The sequence below is a fragment of the Pan troglodytes genome, chromosome X (assembly GCF_028858775.2).
Source record: "Pan troglodytes isolate AG18354 chromosome X, NHGRI_mPanTro3-v2.0_pri, whole genome shotgun sequence".
In the NCBI taxonomy this organism is placed as follows: Eukaryota; Metazoa; Chordata; class Mammalia; order Primates; family Hominidae; genus Pan; species Pan troglodytes.
Window position 1 is genome coordinate 74,452,620 of NC_072421.2, and position 20,370 is coordinate 74,472,989.

Sequence of the window (20,370 nt, forward strand, 5' to 3'; positions counted from 1 at the left end):
GTTTTTATGGTTTTAGGTCTAATGTTTAAGTCTTTAATCCATTTTGAATTAATTTTTGTATAAAATGTAAGGAAGGGTTTCAGGTTCAGCTTTCTACATATGGCTAGCCAGTTTTCTTGGCACCATTTATTAAATAGGGAATCGTTTTCCCATTTCTTGTTTTTGTCAGGTTTGTCAAAGATCAGATAGTTGTAGATATGTGGCATTATTTCTGAGGTCTCTGTTCTGTTCCATTGGTCTGTGTCTGTGTTTTGGTGCCAGTACCATGCTGTTTTGGTTACTGTAGCCTTGTAGTATAGTTTGAAGTTAGGTAGCGTGCTGCCTCCAGCTTTGTTCTTTTGGCTTAGGGTTGACTTGGCAATGTGGGCTCTTTTTTGGCTGCATATGAACTTTAAAGTAGTTTTTTCCAATTCTGTGAAGAAAGTCATTGGTAGCTTGATGGGAATGGCATTGAATCTCTAAATTACCTTGGGCAGTATGGCCATTTTCACGATATTGATTCTTCCTATCCATGAGCATGGAATGTTCTCCATTTGTATCCTCTTTTATTTCATTGAGCAGTGGTTTGTAGTTCTCCTTGAAGAGCTCCTTCACATCCCTTGTAAGTTGGATTTCTAGGTATTTTATTCTCTTTGAAGCAATTGTGAATGGGAGTTCCCTCATGATTTGGCTCTCTGTTTGTCTGTTATTTGTGTATAAGAATGCTTGTGATTTTTGTACATTGATTTTGTATCCTGAGACTTTGCTGAAGTAGCCTATCAGCTTCAGGAGATTTTGGGCTGAGACAATGGGGTTTTCTAGATATACAATGATATCATCTGCAAACAGGGACAATTTGACTTCCTGTTTTCCTAATTGAATACCGTTTATTTCCTTCTCCTGCCTGATTGTCCTGGTCAGAACTTCCAAAACTATGTTGAATAGGAGTGGAGAGAGGGGGCATCCCTGTCTTGTGCCAGTTTTCAAAGGGAATGCTTCCATCTTTTGTCCATTCGGTATGATATTGGCTTTGAGTTTGCCATAGATAGCTCTTACTATTTTGAGATACGTCCCATCAATACCTAATTTATTCAGTTTTTAGCATGGAGTGTTGTTGAATTTTGTCAAAGGCCTTTTCTGCATCTATTGAGATAATCTTATGGTTTTTGTCATTGGTTCTGTTTATATGCTGGATTACGTTTATTGGTTTGTGTATGTTGAACTAGCCTTGCATCCCAGGGATGAAGCCCACTTGATCATGGTGGATAAGCTTTTTGATGTGCTGCTGGATTCAGTTTGCCAGTATTTTATTGAGGATGTTTGCATCAATGTTCATCAGGGTTATTGATCTAAAATTCTCTTTTTTTGTTTTGTCTCTGCCAGGCTTTGTTATCAGGATGGTGCTGGCCTCATAAAATGAGTTAGGGAGGATTCCCTCTTTTTCTATTGATTGGAATAGTTTCAGAAGGAATGGTACCAGCTCCTCCCTGTACCTCTGGTAGAATTCGGCTGTGAATCCATCTGATCCTGGACTTCTTTTGGTTGGTAAGCTATTAACTATTGCCTCAATTTCAGTGCCTGTTATTGGCCTATTCAGAGAGTCAACTTCTTCCTGGTTTAGTCTTGGGAGGGCGTACGTGTCGAGGAATTTATCCATTTCTTCTAGATTTTCTAGTTTATTTGTGTAGAGGTGTTTATAGTATTCTCTGATATTAGTTTGTATTTCTGTGGGATTGGTGTTGATATCCCCTTTGTCATTTTTTTATTGCATCTATTTGAATCTTCTGTCTTTTCTTCTTTATTAGTGTTGCTAGTGGTCTATCAATTTTGTTGATCCTTTCAAAAAACCAGCTCCTGGATTCATTGATTTTTTGAAGGGTTTTTTGTATCTCTATTTCCTTCAGTTGTGCTCTGATCTTAGTTATTTCTTGCCTTCTGCTAGCTTTTGAATGTGTTTTTTCTTGCTTCTCTAGTCCTTTTAATTGTGGTTTTAGGGTGTCTACTTTAGATTTTTCCTGCTTTCTCTTGTGGGCATTTAGTGCTATAAATTTCCCTCTGCACACTGCTTTAAATGTGTCCCAGAGATTCTGGTATGTTGTGTCTTTGTTCTCGTTGGTTTCAAAGAACATCTTTATTTCTGCCTTCATTTCGTTATGTACCCAGTAGTCACTCAGGAGCAGGTTGTTCAGTTTCCATGTAGTTGAGTGGTTTTGAGTGAGTTTCTTAATCCTGAGTTCTAGTTTGATTGCACTGTGGTCTGAGAGACAGTTTGTTATGATTTCTGTTCTTTTACATTTGCTGAGGAGTGCTTTACTTCCAACTGTGTAGTCAATTTTGGAATAAATGTGGTGTGGTGCTGAAAAGAATGTATATTCTCTTGATTTGTTGAATGTATGTTCTGTATATGTCTATTAAGTCCGCTTGGTGCAGAGCTGAGTTCAGTTCCTGGATATCCTTGTTAACTCTCTTTCTCATTGATTTGTCTAATGTTGACAGTGGGGTGTTAAATTTTCCCGTTATTATTGTGTGGGAGTCTAAGTCTCTTTGTAGGTCTCTAAGGACTTGCTTTATGAATCTGGGTGCTCCTGTATTGGGTGCATATATATTTAGGATAGTTAGCTCTTCTTGTTGAATTGATCCCTTTACCATTATGTAATGGCCTTCTTTGTCTCTTTTGATCTTTGTTGGTTTAAAGTCTGTTTTATCCGAGACTAGGATTGCAACCCCTGCCTTTTTTTGTTTTCCATTTGCTTGGTAGATCTTCCTCCATCCTTTTACTTTGAGCCTATTTGTGTCTCTGCACGTGAGATGGGTTTCCTGAATACAGCACACCAATGGGTCTTGACTCTTTATACAATTTGCCAGTCTGGGTCTTTTAATTGGAATATTTAGCCCATTTACATTTAAGGTTAGTATTGTTGTGTGTGAATTTGATCCTGTCATTTTGAAGTTAGCTGGTTATTTTGCTCATTAGTTGATGTGGTTTCTTCCTAGCCTCAATGGTCTTGACAATTTGGCATGTTTTTCCACTGGCTGGTACCAGTTGTTCCTTTCCATATTTAGTGCTTCCTTCAGGAGCTCTTTTAGGGCAGGCCTGGTGGTGACAAAATCTCTCAGCATTTGCTTGTCTGTAAAGGATTTTATTTCTCCTTCACTTATGAAGCTTAGTTTGGCTGGATATGAAATTCGGGGTTGAAAATTCTTTTCTTTAAGATTGTTAAATATTGGCCGTCACTCTCTTCTGGCTTGCAGAGTTTCTTCTGAGAGATCAGCTGTTGGTCTGATGGGCTTCCCTTTGAGGGTAACCCGACCTTTCTCTCTGGCTGCCCTTAACATTTTTTCCTTCATTTCAACTTTGTTGAATCTGACAATTGCTTCTTGGAGTTGCTCTTCTCCAGGAGTATCTTTGTGGTGTTCTCTGTATTTCCTGAATTTGAATATTGGCCTGTCTTGCTAGATTGGGCAAGTTCTGGATAATATCCTTCAGAGTGTTTTCCAACTCGGTTCCATTCTCCCTGTCACTTTCAGGTACACCAATCAGATGTATATTTGCTCTTTTCACATAGTCCCATATTTCTTGGAGGTTTTGTTCATTGCTTTTTATTCTTTTTTCTCTAAACTTCTCTTCTCACTTCATTTCATTCATTTCATCTTCCATCACTGATACCCTTTCTTCCAGTTGATCAAATCAGCTCCTGAGGCTTGTGCATTCATCACGTACTTCTCCTGCTGTGGTTTTCAGCTCCATCATGTCCTTTAAGGACTTCTCTTCTTTGGTTATTCTAGTTAGCCTTCGTCTAATTTTTTTTCAAGGTTTTTAACTTCTTTGCCATGGGTTTGAACTTCCTCCTTTAGCTTAGAGTAGTGTGATCGTCTGAATTCTTCTTCTCTCAACTCGTCAAAGTCATTCTCTGTCCAGCTTTGTTCCATTGCTGGTGAGGAGCTGCGTTCCTTTGGAGGAGGAGATGCACTCTGATTTTTAGAGTTTCCAGTTTTTCTGCTCTGTTTTTTCCCGTCTTTGTGGTTTTATCCACCTTTGGTGTTTGATGATGGTGATGTTCAGATGGGGTTTTGGTGTGGGTGTCCTTTCTGTTTGTTAGTTTTCCTTCTAACAGTCAGCTGCAGGTGTGTTGGAGTTTGCTGGTTGTCCACTCCAGACCCTGTTTTCCTGAGTATCAGCAGCGGAGGCTGCAGAACAGCGGATATTGGTAAGCAGCAAATATTGCTGCCTGATCATTCCTCTGGAAGCTTCCTCAGGGATCTAGAATTAGAAATTCCATTTGACCCAGCCATCCCATTACTGCGTGTATACCAAAGGGTTATAAATCATGCTGCTATAAAGACACATGCAGATGTATGTTTATTGCACCACTATTCACAATAGCAAAGACTTGGAACCAACCCAAGTGTCCAACAATGATAGACTGGATTAAGAAAATGTGGCACGTATACACCATGGAATACTATGCAGCCATAAAAGAATTTTTGTTTTTAGTTCTGTTTATGTGGTGTATCACATTTTTTGACTTTTTTATGTAAAACCTACCCTGCATCCCTTGTATGAAACCCACTTGATTATGGTGAATTATATTTTTGATATGCTGTTGGATTCAGTTTTCTAGTATTTTATTGAGGATATTTTCATTTATGTTCATTAGGGACATTGGCCTGCAGTTTTATTTTTTTGTATGTCTTTTCCTGGTTTTGGTCTTAGTGTCGTATCATCTTCATAGAATGATTTAGAGAGTATTCTCTGTTTCTCTATCTTGTGCAATATTGTCAGTATAATTGGTACCAATTCTTTTTTGAATGTCTGATAGAATTCAGCTGTGAATCTGTCTGGTCCTGGACTTTTAATTTTGTTGGCATTTTTTTTATTACCATTCCAATCTCGCTGCTTGTTATTGGTCTGTTCAGTTTCTATTTCTTCCTGATTTAATCTAGAATCATTGTATATTTCCAGGATTCATCCATCTCTTCTAGGTTTTCTACTTTATACACATAAATGTGTTCATAGTAGCCTTGAATTATCTTTCGTATTTCTGTGGTATCAGTTGTAATTTCTCCTCTTTAATTTGTAACTGAGGTTATTTGGATCTTCTCTCTTCTTTTTTTGGTTAATCTCGCTAATAGTCTTTCAATTTTATTTGTCTTTTCAAAACCCGCATTTTTTTCTTTTTTTGTACTTTTTGTTTCAATTTTATTTAGTTCTGCTTTGATCTTCACTATTTCTTTCCTCCTGCTGGGTTTGGGTTTGTTTTTTTCTTGTTTCTCTAGTTCCTTGAGGTGTGACTTTAGATTGTCTATATGTGCTCTTTCAGACTTTTTGATGTGCGCATTTAAGGCTATGAACTTTCCTCTTAGCACTGCTTTTGCTGTATCCCAGAGGTTTTGATAGGTGGTGTCACTATTAGCATTCAGATCAAAATTTTTGTTTTAAAACTTTTTCTGGATTTTTATTATTGACCCGACTATCATTCAGGATAAGTTGTTTAAGTCCTCTATATTGACATTTTTTTGTGGGCTCCTTTTGGAGTTATTTCCAATTTTATTTTACTGTGGTTTGAGAGGGTACTTGATATAATTTCAATTTATTGAAATTGATTAAGACTTGTTTTGTGGCCTATAATATGGTCTATCTTGGAGAATATTCCATGTGCTGGCGAATAGAATGTATATTCTGCAGTTTTTGAGTAAAAGGTTTTGTAAATATCTATTAAGCTCCTTTGTTCTAGGGTGTAGTGTATATACATTATTTCTTTGTTGACTTTCTGTCTTGATGACCTGTCTAGTGCTGTCAGTGGAGTATTGAAGTCCCCCACTAATTTTGTGTTGCTGTCTATCTCATTTCTTAGGTTTAGTAGTTATTGTTTTATAAATTTGGAAGCTATGCCACTAGGCTCATATATATTTAGAATTGCAATATTTTCCTTTTGGACTAGTACTTTTATCATTAGATATTGTCCCTCTTTGTCTTTTTTAACTGTTGTTGCTTTTAGGTTTGTTTTGTCTGATATAAGAATAGGTACTCTTCCTTGCTTTTGGTGTCCATTTGCATGGAATATCTTTTTCACCATTTTATCTTAGGTTTATATGAGTCTGTAAGTGTTAGGTGAGTCTTCTGAAAACAGCAGAAACTTTATTGGTGAACTCTTATGTATTCTGCCATTGTATAGCTTTTAAGGGGAGCATTTAGACCATTTACAGTCAATGTTAATATTGATATGTGAGGTAGTATTTTATTCATCGTGCTATTTGTTGCCTGAATTCTTTGTTTTTATATTCTGTTTTTGATTTCTAGGTCCTGTGAGATTTATGCTTTAAGGGCATGTTATTTTTTATTTTGTGGACTTTTTTCAAGATTTATAGCTCCTTGTAGTACTGGCTAGGTAGTAGCATATTTTCTCAGCATTTGTTTGGAAGAGATTGTATCTTTCCTTAAATTATGAAGTTTAGTTTTGCTGGATGCAAAATTCTTGGCTGATAATTGTCTTATTTAAGGAGGCTGAAGTTAGAACCCCAATCTCTTCTACCTTATAAGATTTCTGCTGATAAATCTGCCATTAATCTGACAGATTTTCTTTTATGGGTTACGTGGTGCTTTTGCCTCCCATGTCTTAAGATTCTTTCCCTCATCTTGACTGTAGATAACCTGATGGCTGTGTTTCTAGATGATGATCTTTCTGTGAAGAATTTCCCAGTTGAGTTGTTCTTTGAGTTTCCTGTATTTCAATGTCTAAATCTCTAGTAAGGCCAGGGAAGTTTTCTCCAATTATTCCCTCAATTATGTTTTCCAAACTTTTGATTTCTCTTCTTCTTTGGGAGCCCCAATTATTCTTGAGTTTCATCATTCAACATAATCCCAAATTTCTTGGAGCCTTTGTTTATGTTTTTGATTCTTTTTTATTGTCTTATTTGGATTGGGTTAATTCAAAAACCTTGTCTTCAAGCTCTGAGGTTCTTCCTTCTGCTTGTTCAATCCTATTGCTGAGACTTTCCAGTGCATTTTGTATTTCTCTAAGGATGTCCTTCATTTCCAGAAGTTGTTATTGTATTTATGATGTCTATTTCATTGAAGATATTTCCCTTTATATCTTGTACCTTTTTAAAATTTTATTAAGTTGAACTTCACCTTTCTTTGGTGCCTTCTTGATTATTTTAATAATCAACCTTCTGAAATCTTTTTCTGGCAATTCAGGTATTTCTTCTTGGTTTGGGTTTACTACTGGTAAGCTAGTGTGATCTTTCGGGTGTGTTGAACAACCTTGTTTTGTCATATTACCAGAATTATTTTTTCTGGTTTCTTCACATTTGGACAGACTATGTCAGAGGGAAGATCTGGGATTCAAATGATGCTGTTCAGATTACTTTGTCCCACAGGGTGCTCCATTGATTTAGTGCTCTCTCCCTTTTCCTAGAGATGGGGCCTCCTGAGAGCCAAACTGTTGTGATTGTTATTTCTCTTCTGGATCTAGCCAGTCAGCAGACTACCAGGCTCTAAGCTGGTACTGGGGGCTGTCTGAACCCCACAGTGATGTGAACTATCCTCAGGTCTCTCAGCCATGAATAGCATTAGCTACTGTGGTGCAGGTGGCAGTGGGGAGTAAAATGGACTCTGTGAAGGTCCTTAGTTGCAGTTTTGTTTATTGCACTAGTTTTGTGTTGGTTAGCTTCCATCCAGGAGCGAGTGCTCCAAAGAGAACGTTGGCTGAGATTGTATAGGGATGATCAGGCAGTGGGACCTAGAGCTCCCAGGAGCTTTGTCTTCAGCTACAAGGGCAAGTAGAGAAAGACCATCAGGTGGATGCAGGTATAGACTTGTCTGAGCTCAGACTCTATTTGGGTGGGGCTTGCTGTGGCTGCTGCTGGAGGTGGGGTTGTTGTTCTTAGGCCAAAAGAGTTATGTTCCCAGAGGGATTATGGCTGCCTCTGCTTTGTCATGTGGATCATCAGGGAAGTTGGGGAAAGCCAGCAGTTACAGGCCTCACCCAGCTCCTAAACAGCCCAAAAGGGTGGTCTGAAAAGACTGATCTCATTCCCACCATGCCTCCCTCCAACAGCACCAAGTTTATTTCTGGGCAGTGGGTGAGCAGAAAAAAATACAAACAGTATAGGTACTGTGAATGAATTAAAATGTTACACTAGAAAATATCTATATAACAGAAAAGAAAGTAGTAATAAACAAATTGGGGAATAAAAATGATACAAGATATAGGAAAATAAATAGCACAATGGCAGGAAGATAAATTTAATCTATTTAAACTTAATGTAATTACTCTCCAACTAAAAGGAACAGTTGGTGGTATGAATTAAAACCATGATAATGCTGTCTACATTTTAGATTTAAAACATGTTTAAAGAAGAAGAATGAGAAAGGATGTATGATATGGTTTGGCTGTGTACTCACCAAAATCTCATCTTGAATTGTTGTTCCCATAATCCCCACATGTAATGGGAGAGACTTGTTGGGAAGTAATTTAATCATGAGGACAGTTACCCTCATGCTGTTCTCAGGATGGTGAGTGACTTCTTGCAAGATCTGATGGTTTTATAAGGGACTTTTCCCCTGTGCGATCAGCACTTCTTGCTGCTGCCATGTGAAGAAGGGCATATTTTCTTCCCCTCCATCATAATTGTAAGTTTCTTGAGGCCTCCTCAGTCATGCTGAACTGTGAGTCAATGAAACCTTTTTTCTTTATAAATTACCCAGTCTCAGGTATGTCTTTATTAGGAGCATGAGAATGAACTAATACAGTAAATTGGTATGGCAGAGAGTGGGGTGCTGTTATAAGAATACCCAAGAATGTGAAAGCAACTTTGGAACTGGGTAACAGGCAGAGGTTGGAAGTTTGGAGGGCTCAGAGGAAAACAGAAAAATGTGGGAAAGTTTGAAACTTCATAGAGACTTGGAGGGCTCAGAAGACAGAAAGATGTGGGAAAGTTTGGAACTTCCTAGAGACTTGTTGAATGGCTTTGGCCAAAATACTAATAGTGATATGGACAATAAAGTTCAGGCTGAGGTTGTCTCAGATGGACATAAGAAACTTGTTGGGAACTAAAGTAAAGGTAACTCTTGTTATGCTTAACACACAGACTGGCAGCATTTTACCCCTGCCCTAGAGATCTATGGAACTTTGAAATTTAAGATGATTTAGGGTATCTAGCTGAAGATATTTTTATGCAGCAAAGTGTTCAAGGGGAAGCAGAAGATAAATGTTTGGAAATTGTGCAGCTTGACCATGTGATAAAAAAGAAAACCTTATTTTCTGGGGAGAAATTCAAGGCAGCTGTGGAAATTTGCATAAGTAATGAGAAGCTGAATGTTACTCACCAAAACAATGGGAAAAATGTCCCCAGGGTATTTCAGGAACCTTCACAGCAGCTTGTCCCATCACAGGCCTGGAGGCCTAGGAGGGAAAAATGGTTTTGTGGGCCCCATTCTATGCAGCCTTGGAACATGGCACACTGCACCCCAGCTGCTTCAGCTCCAACCACGGCTAAAAGGGGCAAAGGTACAGCTCAGGCCATTGATTCAGAGAATGCATGCCCCAAGTCTTGGTGGCTCCCAGTTGGTGTTGGGCCTGTGGGTGCAAAGAACTCAAGAATTGAGGTTTGAGACCTCTACCTAGATTTCGGAGGATGTGTAGAAACACCTGAATGTCCAGGCATAAGCTTGATGCAGGGGCTGGGCCCTCATGGAGAACCTCTGCTGGCAGGGTGGAAGGAAAATATGGGGTTGAAGTCCCTACACACACTCCCAACTGGGGTACTGCCTAGTGAAGCTGTGAGAAGAGGACCACTGTCCTCCAGATCCCTGAATGATAGGTTCACCAACAGCTTGCACCACACACCACAAAAAGCTCCAGACACTCAATGCCAGCCTGTGAAAGCAGCTGGAAGTAGAATTGTACCATGCAAAGCCACAGGGACAATAGTGCCCAAGGCCCTGGAAGCTCATCTCTTGCATCAGCATGCCCTGAATGTGAGATATGGGGTCAAAGGAGATATTTTTGAAACTTTAAGGCTTAAGAACTGCCCTATTGAATTTCAGACTTGCTTGGCGCCTGTGGGCTCTTTGTTGTGCCCAACTTCTCTCATTTGGAACAGGTGTATTTGCCCATTTCCTGTACCTCCATTATATCTAGGAAGTAACTAACTTGCTTTTGATTTTACAGGCTCATAGGTGGAAGGGACTTGCTTTGTCTCAGACGAGACCTTGGACTTGGACTTTTTGGTTACTGGTGGAATGAGTTGAGATTTTGGAGAACTGTTGGAAAGGCAGGGGATGGTTACTGTCATGCTGTTCTCATGATAGTGAGTTCTCATGAGATCTGATGGTTTTATAAGGGGCTTTTTCCTTTTTCACTCACCACTTCTCCTTGCTGCTGCCTTGTGAAGAAAGATGTGTTGGCTTCCCCTTCTGCCATGATTGTAAGTTTCCTGAGGCCTCCCCAGCCATGCAAACTGTGAGTAAATTAAACCTTTTTCCTTTATAAATTGCTCAGTCTGCTATAAATTACTCTTATTAGCAGCATGAGAATGGACTAATACAAAATATTATGCAAACAGTAACTCAAGAAGACACAGAGTGGCTGTGTAAGTCCAAATACAAATTACCAGCCAGAGGCTTAATTTTTTTCTATTAAAAAAAGGAAGAGACTTCTTGCTCTTTTTTCTTTCAGAATTTTTATCTTTTCTTTTCAAATATATGCAAATTTTTATCATAGAGAAATAAAGTTCTTGCCAGTGTCACAATTTATGAATGTCTTTCTCAGGAACCTGGCAGGCATTGTTTTGAAATCAGACACCTAGGGAGAAAGCCCCTTTTCTCCCAGTTTTTGTGAGATTGTAAGAGCCTAACTTCTGTGGGCACCTTGCTTCAGTATGCAAAATACTTCCTGTTGTAAAGATATAAAAAAAAGAGTTTCTTTTTTCTGTATAAAAGCTAATTAGCTAACATGAGTGGTCCACTAAAGTTTCCATCGTAAAGTTATGATTAGCTATATGTTACAAAAGGTGATGTCAAGTCCTCTTACTTGAAGACTTGTTATTATTTTTTATATTGAAAACATGTATAAAGCGGGTTATATTAATATCTGCTTGGCTATATCAGGAGTTGAGATTCTTTTCTGTTTTTGTTCTCAGTGGATTGCCTGTGATATGCATGACATTCTGCTTTAATGCTTAAACAATAATTAAAGTATTTTCTTTTTTACTACTTTCATGGAGAAGATTTCTGTGTTGGGAGATTTTGCTTTTAGCTATACTATACTTATATCAGATAAAATAGACTTTAAGCAAAAACATCTGTTAATAGTGACAAAAAATGTTTTATAACGGGGTAAACTCATAAAAAATTCATAACAATTTTAAACTTGAGTATGTACAGAGACCTTTTGCATAAAGTAAAACTGGCATAATTAAAGGAGAACTAGATAATTCAACACAAGTAGTTGGAGATGTCACTACCTCATTTTAAAAATAAATGGAATGACTAGACAGAATATCAACAATTTTCTTAGTTCATTTTGTACTGCTATGGCAGTTTTGTCACAGACGGATTGATTTATTATAATAACAAATGTATTTCTCATGATTCTGGAGAGTGGAAAGTTCAAGATCAAGGCGCCCCCATCTGGTCAGGGTCTTCTCGCTGCATTATAACATAGCAGAAGGGCAAAGAGAGAGTGAAAAAGAGAGCAAAAGGAGGCAAACCCACTCTCACAAGAAGAAAGCCACTCCCACAATAATGAAATTAATTCATTTATGAGTGGGAAGCTCTCATGACCTAAACATCTATTAAAGGTCTCACTTTTAAATATTGTCACCATGGCAATTAAATTTCAACATGAGTTTTGGAGGAAACAAACATTCAAAACATAGCATTTTGCTCTCAGCACCACAAACTCATGTCTTTCCCACATATGAAATACATTTATTTTATCTCAGTAGCCCCCAAATTTTTAACTTGTTCCAGCACCAGCTCAAAAGTCCTAAGTCCAGAGTGTCATCTAAATTAGATATGGGTGAAATTCAACGCAAAATTTATCCGGAGGCAAATTCCTCTCTATCTGTGTCTGTTAAATCAAATGGGTTACCTAATTTTAAAATACAGTCACAGCACAGGCATAAAATAGATATTTTTATTCCAAAAGAAATAGGCAAGAGGAAAGGAGTAACTGGTTCCAAGTAAGTATAAAACCCCCCAAAAAAGAAAACAAAACTAAATCCTAAGTCTTGATGATAATCTTCATTGACTTTATGTCCTACCTCCTGGACACACTGGGGCAAGAGTTGGGCTCCTATTCCCAAGGCAGCCCAAACCCTGTGGTCTTGCTGGACTCAGCCTACACAACAGCTTTTATAACTTGGAGGCTTGTGCCTGCAGCTCTCCCAGGCCAATGTGATCACTGGTAGGCTTATAGTTCTGGATTTTCTCACTCCTCACAACCCCACTAGACATTTCCCTAGTGGGGACTCTTTATGGTGGCTTCACCCCTATCGTAGATCTCTGCATCATTATTTGAAATCTAGATAAAGGCAGCTATGCCTCCACAACTTGTACACTATGCTTGCCTGCATGATGAAAACCACATAAACAATGCTAAGGTTTATGGACTGTGCATTATAGAGTAATGGCTGGAGTGGTGGCCAGAGTAGCAGCAGGGCCCGCTTGAACCATGATTGGGGAGGCCAAGGGGTGCTTCACCAGAATACATGGGGTAGAGACTTGTGGCAGTACAGAGCAGTAAATGCTGACGTCCCATGTGTGCTTCTCTTGAAACCTTACTTTTAAAGTACTAGCTTGCCTTGAAGATCTCTAAAATGCTTTCAGGGTCATTCGCCTATTGTCTTGATGAATAACACCTGTCTTCCTTCTAGTCATACTACTCTCTTTAACAAGGAGCTGTTGGCGCCAATTTTGTTTGCTCTCCTAAACATACCTTTTCAATCACTACATGACCAGACTGAATATTTTCCAAATCTTTATGTTCTTTTTCCCATTCTAATTATACATTGATTCTTTAGTTTTTCTCTTCTTTCATTTGAGTATATGCAGTTAAAATAATCCATGCAGCTCCTTGAATATTTTGCTTAGAAATTTCTTCTACCAGATATTCCAGTTCGTTGATTTTTTTTTTTTGGACTAAATCTGTGTCTCCACCCAAATCTTGTGTTGAATTGTAATCCCCAATGTTGGAGGTGGGGTCTTGTGGGAGGTAATTGGATTTTGGGGGCAGTTTCTCATTCTGCTTTCTTGAAAGCCCTCAGGCCTGGACACAATTCAGACAAGTTCTTTGGCACTTTCTAACAAGTATAGCCTTTACTGAAGTTTTCAATGAGATAATCCTCACTATCGTCTGGGACCTTATCAGAATAATTATTACCATCTATATTTCTACCAACATTCTGATCACAACCACCTGAATAATTTCTAGGAAGATTCAGACTTTCTTTACAGCTATTCTCTTCTGTGTTTTAACCAGAGTTGCCCTTAATTCTCCATTTATAGTAATACAGGCTTATTCCAGCATTCATTTCAAAACTGTTCCATTCTCTACTCATTACCCAGTCCCAAAGCCACTTCCACATATTCAGGTATTTGATATAGCAACACTGCATTCTCTGGCATCATTTTTTGTCTCAGTCTATATAGCACTGCTGTAACAAAATATCATATGATAGGCAATTTATAATAAACAGAAATTTATTGGCTCACAGTTCTGGAGCCTGGAGCATCAAAGACTGAGACACTGGCATCTGGCTAGGACCTTTGTGCTGCATCACATCATGGGAGAAGGAAGAAGGGAAAGACAGAGCAAGAGAAAGAGCAAGATGGAGGCAAGCCCACTTCTGCAATAGCAAACCCATTCCTGTGATAATGGCATTAGTACCTTCATGAGGGTAGAGCCCTTATGACCTAAACACCTCTAAAAGTTCCACCTCTCAATATTGCCACAATTACAATTAAATTTCCACATGAATTTTGAAGGGAACAAGCATTGAAACAATAGCAAAAAGAAAATAGTAGTCGTGAACAACACTATAAGTCAACTAAACCTAACAGACATGTATAGAACACTTTAACCAATAACAGCAGACTACACATTCTTCTGAAGTACTATGGAACATTCTCCAGGATAGATCATGTTCTAGGCCATAAAACAAGCCTCAAAAAATTAAAATTACTGAACTTATGCAAAGTAAATTGTCCAATTATAATGGAATGAAACTACAAATTGATTTAAAAAATGAGAAATCCAAAAATATGTAGAAATTAAAGAAAACTCTTAAAATTCAAAGGGGGAATAAAGAAATTACAAGGAAAATTAGAAAATATTTTGAGATAAATAAAAATGAAAACACAACGTATAAAATCTTTTGGGCTGCAGGTAAAGAAATGCTCAAAGAAAATTTGTAGTTTATATGTCTATATCTAAACAGGAAGATCTCACATCAATAATCTAAATTTGTACCTTAAGAAATTAAAATAAGAAAAACAATCTAAACCCAAAACACCTAACAAGAGAGCTCCAAAACATATAAAGAAAAACATTGACAGAGTTGAAGGGACAAATATACAGTTCTCTAATAACAGATGAATACTTATAATATCCCACTTACAATAATAGATTAAACAAGTACACGAAATTGCAAAATGGAAATAGAGGACATAAAAATACTAAAAAGCAATAAGACATAACAGAAATTCATAGACCAACCAACTGAACCACAAAAGAATACATGTTCTTCTCAAGTGCACATAAAACATTCTCCAGGATAAATGATATATTAGGCCTTAAAACACAGCTCAACATATTTTGGACGAATGAAATTATACAAAGTCAGTTCTCCGACCACAATGGAATAAAATTAGAAATAAATAACAAAATAAATAATAGGAAATCCACAAATATGTAACATTGAAAAATTACACTTTTAATTAATCAACATTTTAAAGAAGAAATCAGAAAGAAGATTAGAAAACACCAGGTGTTGTTATCAGGGTGAGGTTGGCCTTCTTTCTCTATTGCTTGGAATAATTTCAGAAAAAAATGGTAACAGCCCGTCTTTGTACCTCTGGTAGAATTTGGCTGTGAATCCGTCTGGTCCTGGACTTTTTTTGGATGGTAGGTTACCAATTACTGCCTCGATTTCAGAACTTATTATTGGTCTATTGAGGGATTCGACTTCTTCCTGGTTTAGTCTTTTTGTTGTTGTTGTTTTCTTTTTTTATTATCATACTCTAAGTTTTAGGGTATGTGTTCACAATGTGCAGGTTAGTTACATATGTATACATGTGCCATGTTGGTGTGCTGCACCCATCAACTCGTCACTTACATTAGGTATATCTCCTAATGCTATCCCTCCCCCCTCCCCCCACCCCACAACAGGCCCCGGTGTGTGATGTTCCCTTTCCTGTGTCCATGTGTTCTCGTTGGTCAATTCCCACCTATGAGTGAGAACATGCAGTGTTTGTTTTTTTGTCATTGAGATAGTTTGCTGAGAATGTTGGTTTCCAGCTTCATCCATGTCCCTACAAAGGACATGAACTCATCATATTTTATGGCTGCATTGTATTCCATGGTGTATATGGGTCACATTTTCTTAATCCAGTGTATCATTGTTGGACATTTGGCTGGAGAGGATGTGGAGAAATAGGAACACTTTTACACGTTGGTGGGACTGTAAACTAGTTCAACCATTGTGGAAGTCAGTGTGGCGATTCCTCAGGGATCTTGAACTAGAAATACCATTTGACCCAGCCATCTCATTACTGGGTATATACCCAAAGGATTATAAATCCTGCTGCTATAAAGACACATGCACACGTATGTTTATTGCGGCACTATTCACAATAGCAAAGACTTGGAACCTGGTTTAGTCTTGAGAGAGTGTGTGTGTCCAGGAATTTAGCCATTTCTTCTAGATTTTCTAGTCTATTTTTTATTTTATATATATATATATATATATTTATTTATTACACTTTAAGTTCTAGGGTACATGTGCACAACGTGCAGGTTTGTTACATATGTGTACATGTGCCATGATGGTGTGCTGCACCCCTTAACTCGTCATTTACATTAGTTATACCTCCTAATGCTATCCTTCCCCCCTCCCCCCACCCCACCACAGGCCCCGGTGTGTGATGTTCCCTTTCCTGTGTCCATGTGTTCTCGTTGGTCAATTCCCACCTATGAGTGAGAACATGCAGTGTTTGTTTTTTTGTCATTGAGATAGTTTGCTGAGAATGTTGGTTTCCAGCTTCATCCATGTCCCTACAAAGGACACGAACTCATCATTTTTTATGGCTGCATTGTATTCCATGGTGTATATGGGTCACATTTTCTTAATCCAGTGTATCATTGTTGGACATTTGGCTGGAGAGGATGTGGAGAAATAGGAACACTTTTACACGTTGGTGGGACTGTAAACTAGTTCAACCATTGTGGAAGTCAGTGTGGCGATTCCTCAGGGATCTTGAACTAGAAATACCATTTGACCCAGCCATCTCATTACTGGGTATATACCCAAAGGATTATAAATCCTGCTGCTATAAAGACACATGCACACGTATGTTTATTGTGGCACTATTCACAATAGCAAAGACTTGGAACCTGGTTTAGTCTTGAGAGAGTGTGTGTGTCCAGGAATTTAGCCATTTCTTCTAGATTTTCTAGTCTATTTTTTATTTTATATATATATATATATATATATATATATTACACTTTAAGTTCTAGGGTGCATGTGCACAACGTGCAGGTTTGTTACATATGTGTACATGTGCCATGATGGTGTGCTGCACCCCTTAACTCGTCATTTACATTAGGTATACCTCCTAATGCTATCCTTCCCCCCTCCCCCCACCCCACAACAGGCCCCAGTGTGTGATATTCCCCTTCCTGTGTCCAAGTGTTCTCATTTTTGAATTCCCATCTATGAGTGAGAACACACGGTGTTTGGTTTTTCTGTCCTTGCGATAGTTAGCTGAGAAGATTTTCTAGTTTAATTGCATAGATTTGTTTATAGTATTCTCCAATGGCAGTTTGTATTTTTGTCAGATCAGTGGTGACCACCCCTTTTTCATTTTTTATTGTGTCTATTTGATTCTTCTCTCTTTTCCTCTTTATGAATCTGGCTAGCAGTCTATCTATTTTGTCAATCTTTTCAAACAACAAGCTCCTGGATTCGTTGATTTTCTGAAGGGTTTTTCATGTCTCTATCTCCTTCAGTTCTGCTACAATCTTAGTTATCTCTTGTCTTCTGCCAGCTTCTGAATTTGTTTGCTCTTGCTTCTCTAGTTCTTTTATTGTGGTGTTAGTGTGTCAAATGTAGATCTTTCCCGCTTTGTATAAAAATGAAGACACATCATGCAAAAACTAATGAGATGCAACTAAAGCACTGCTCAGAAGAAAATCTATAATTTCAAATGTCTATATTTATTTATTTATTTTTATCTGAACGCAACTTTGTTTTTTTATTATACTTTAAGTATTAGGGTACATGTGCACAACGTTCAGGTTTGTTACATATGTATGCATGTGCCATGTTGGTGTGCTGCACCCATTAATTCATCATTTAACATTAGGTATATCTCCTAATGCTATCCCTCCCAGTCTATCATAGATAGCCACTTGGGTTGGTTCCAAGTCTTTGCTATTGTGAATAGTGCCGCAATAAATATGCGTGTGCATGTGTCTTCATAGCAGCATATTTTATAATCCTGTGGGTATATACCCAGTAATGGGATGGCTGGGTCAAATGGTATTTCTAGTTCTAGATCCCTGAGGAATCGCCACACTGACTTCCACAATGGTTGAACTAGTTTACAGTCCCACCAACAGTGTAAAAGTGTTCCTATTTCTCCACATCCTCTCCAGCACCTGTTGTTTCCTGACTTTGTAATGATCCCCATTCTAACTGGTGTGAGATGGTATCTCATTGTGGTTTTGATTTGCATTTGTCTGTTGACCAGTGATGATGAGCATTTTTTCATGTGTTTTTTGGCTGCATAAATGTCTTCTTTTGAGAAGTGTCTGTTCATATCCTTCGCCCACTTGTTGATGAGGTTGTTTTTTCCTTGTAAATTTGTTTGAGTTCATTGTAGATTCTGGATATTAGCCTTTTGTCAGATGAGTATATTGCAACAATTTTATCCCATTCTGGAGTTTGCCTGTTCACTCTGATGGTGGGTTCTTTTGCTGTGCAGAAGCTCTTTAGTTTAATTAGATCCCATTTGTCAATTTAGGCTTTTGTTGCCATTGCTTTTGGTATTTTAGACATGAAGTCCTTGCCCATACCTGTGTCCTGAATGGTATTGCCTCGGTTTTCTTCTAGGGTTTTTCTGGTTTTAGGTCTAACATTTAAGTCTTTAATCCATTTTGAATTAATTTTTGTATAAGGTGTATGGAAGGGATCCAGTTTCAGCTTTCTACATATAGCTAGCCAGTTTTCCCAGCACCATTTATTAAATAGGGTATCATTTCCCCATTTCTTGTTTTTGTCAGGTCTGTCAAAGATCAGATAGCTGTAGATATGTGGCATTATTTCTGAGGGCTCTGTTCTATTCCATTTGTCTATATCTCTGTTTTGGTACCAGTACCATGCTGTTTTGGTTACTGTAGCCTTGTAGTATAGTTTGAAGTCAGGTAGCGTGAAGTGTCCAGCTTTGTTCTTTTGGCTTAGGATTGACTTGGCAATACAGGCTCTTTTTTGGTTCCATATGAACTTTTAAGTAGTTTTTTCCAATTCTGTGAAGAAAGTCATTGGTAGCTTGATGGGGATGGCATTGAATCTATCAATTACCTTGGGCAGTATGGCCATTTTCATGATATTGATTCTTCCTACCCATGAGCATGGAATGTTCTTCCATTTGTTTGTATCCTCTTTTATTTCATTGAGCAGTGGTTTGTAGTTCTCCTTGAAGAGGTCCTTCACATCCCTTGTAAGTTAGATTCCTAGGTATTTTATTCTCTTTGAAGCAATTGTGAATGGGAGTTCACTCATGATTTGGCTCTCTGTCTGTTATTGGTGTATAAGAATGCTTGTGATTTTTGCACATTGATTTTGTATCCTGATAATTTGCTGAGGTTGCCTATCAGCTTAAGGAGATTTTGGGCTGAGACAATGGGGTTTTCTAGATATACAATCATGTCATCTGTAAACAGGAACAATTTGACTCCCTCTTTTCCCAATCGAATACCCTTTATTTCCTTCTCCTGCCTAATTGCCCTGGCCAGAACTTCCAACACTATGTTGAATAGGAGTGAGGGCATCCCTATCTTGTGCAGATGTCTATATTTAAAAAGAAGAAAGATTTTGAATGAATAACTTAACTGTATCCTTTGAAGACTAGAGAAAAGGGCAAGCTAAACCCAAATGAAATAGGAAGAAATAAATAAAATTTTTAGTGCAAATATGTAAAGCAAAGAATACAAAATCAACAAATGCTGTAGCTGTTTAATTGAAAATAGCCACAAAATTAATAAACTTTCAGCTAGATTGATGAAAATATGGGAAGAAAAATTACTAAAATGTATAATCAATGAATATTATAAACAATTATAGACCAAAAGGCTAGTTGTCCTACTAGATCACAAAGTTGATTCACTAAATAACAGAAACTTGATTGACTTATTAAATGGACACATTCCTAGAAAGGCATAAACTACAAAACTGACCCAAGATAAATAGAAAGTCTAAATGAATCTATAACAAGTAAAAAGACTGAGCTAATAATAGTATTAAAAGAACTTCCAAAAAGAAAAACCTATCAGACGATGGCTTCACTGGTTAATTCTATAAAATAACAACTGAATCTCAATCAATGCAATGCAGCATATTAATAGAATAAAGGGGGAAATTCATGATCATTTTAAGAGATACATGAAAAGCATTTGAGAATACCATACACTATTTCATAATAGAAATATTCAACAAACTAGGATTGTTAAGAAAACTTTCTTAACCTGATTCCATGTGAATTTGGCTGGAGGACACAGCCTCCTCCTGTTGTTCTGGGATACAGCCAGACAGCAGGGCAGGTGACCCAGTGAACTCCCACCGCTGGTAGCCAGGTAAGCAACACTTGCTAGAGCTTCTGGCCCAGTGATCCTGCTTCTGTGTAAACTCAGCTGGAGGGTGCACCCTTCTATTACTATTACATTGGGTCTTAGTTTCCAACATATGAATTTGAGGGGAATACACACATTCAAACCATAACTATGATCATTTGCAAAGTTAAGTCTAACATACAAACATGTAGGTCTATTATGGACATGTGGGGAATGTATTTGTGCTTGGTGTGTGTGTGTGTGTCTGTGTGTTTATCTGTCAGGTTCTCAAGATAAAAGAAAGAATAGGGTCACAATTGATAAAGAAATTATGTCC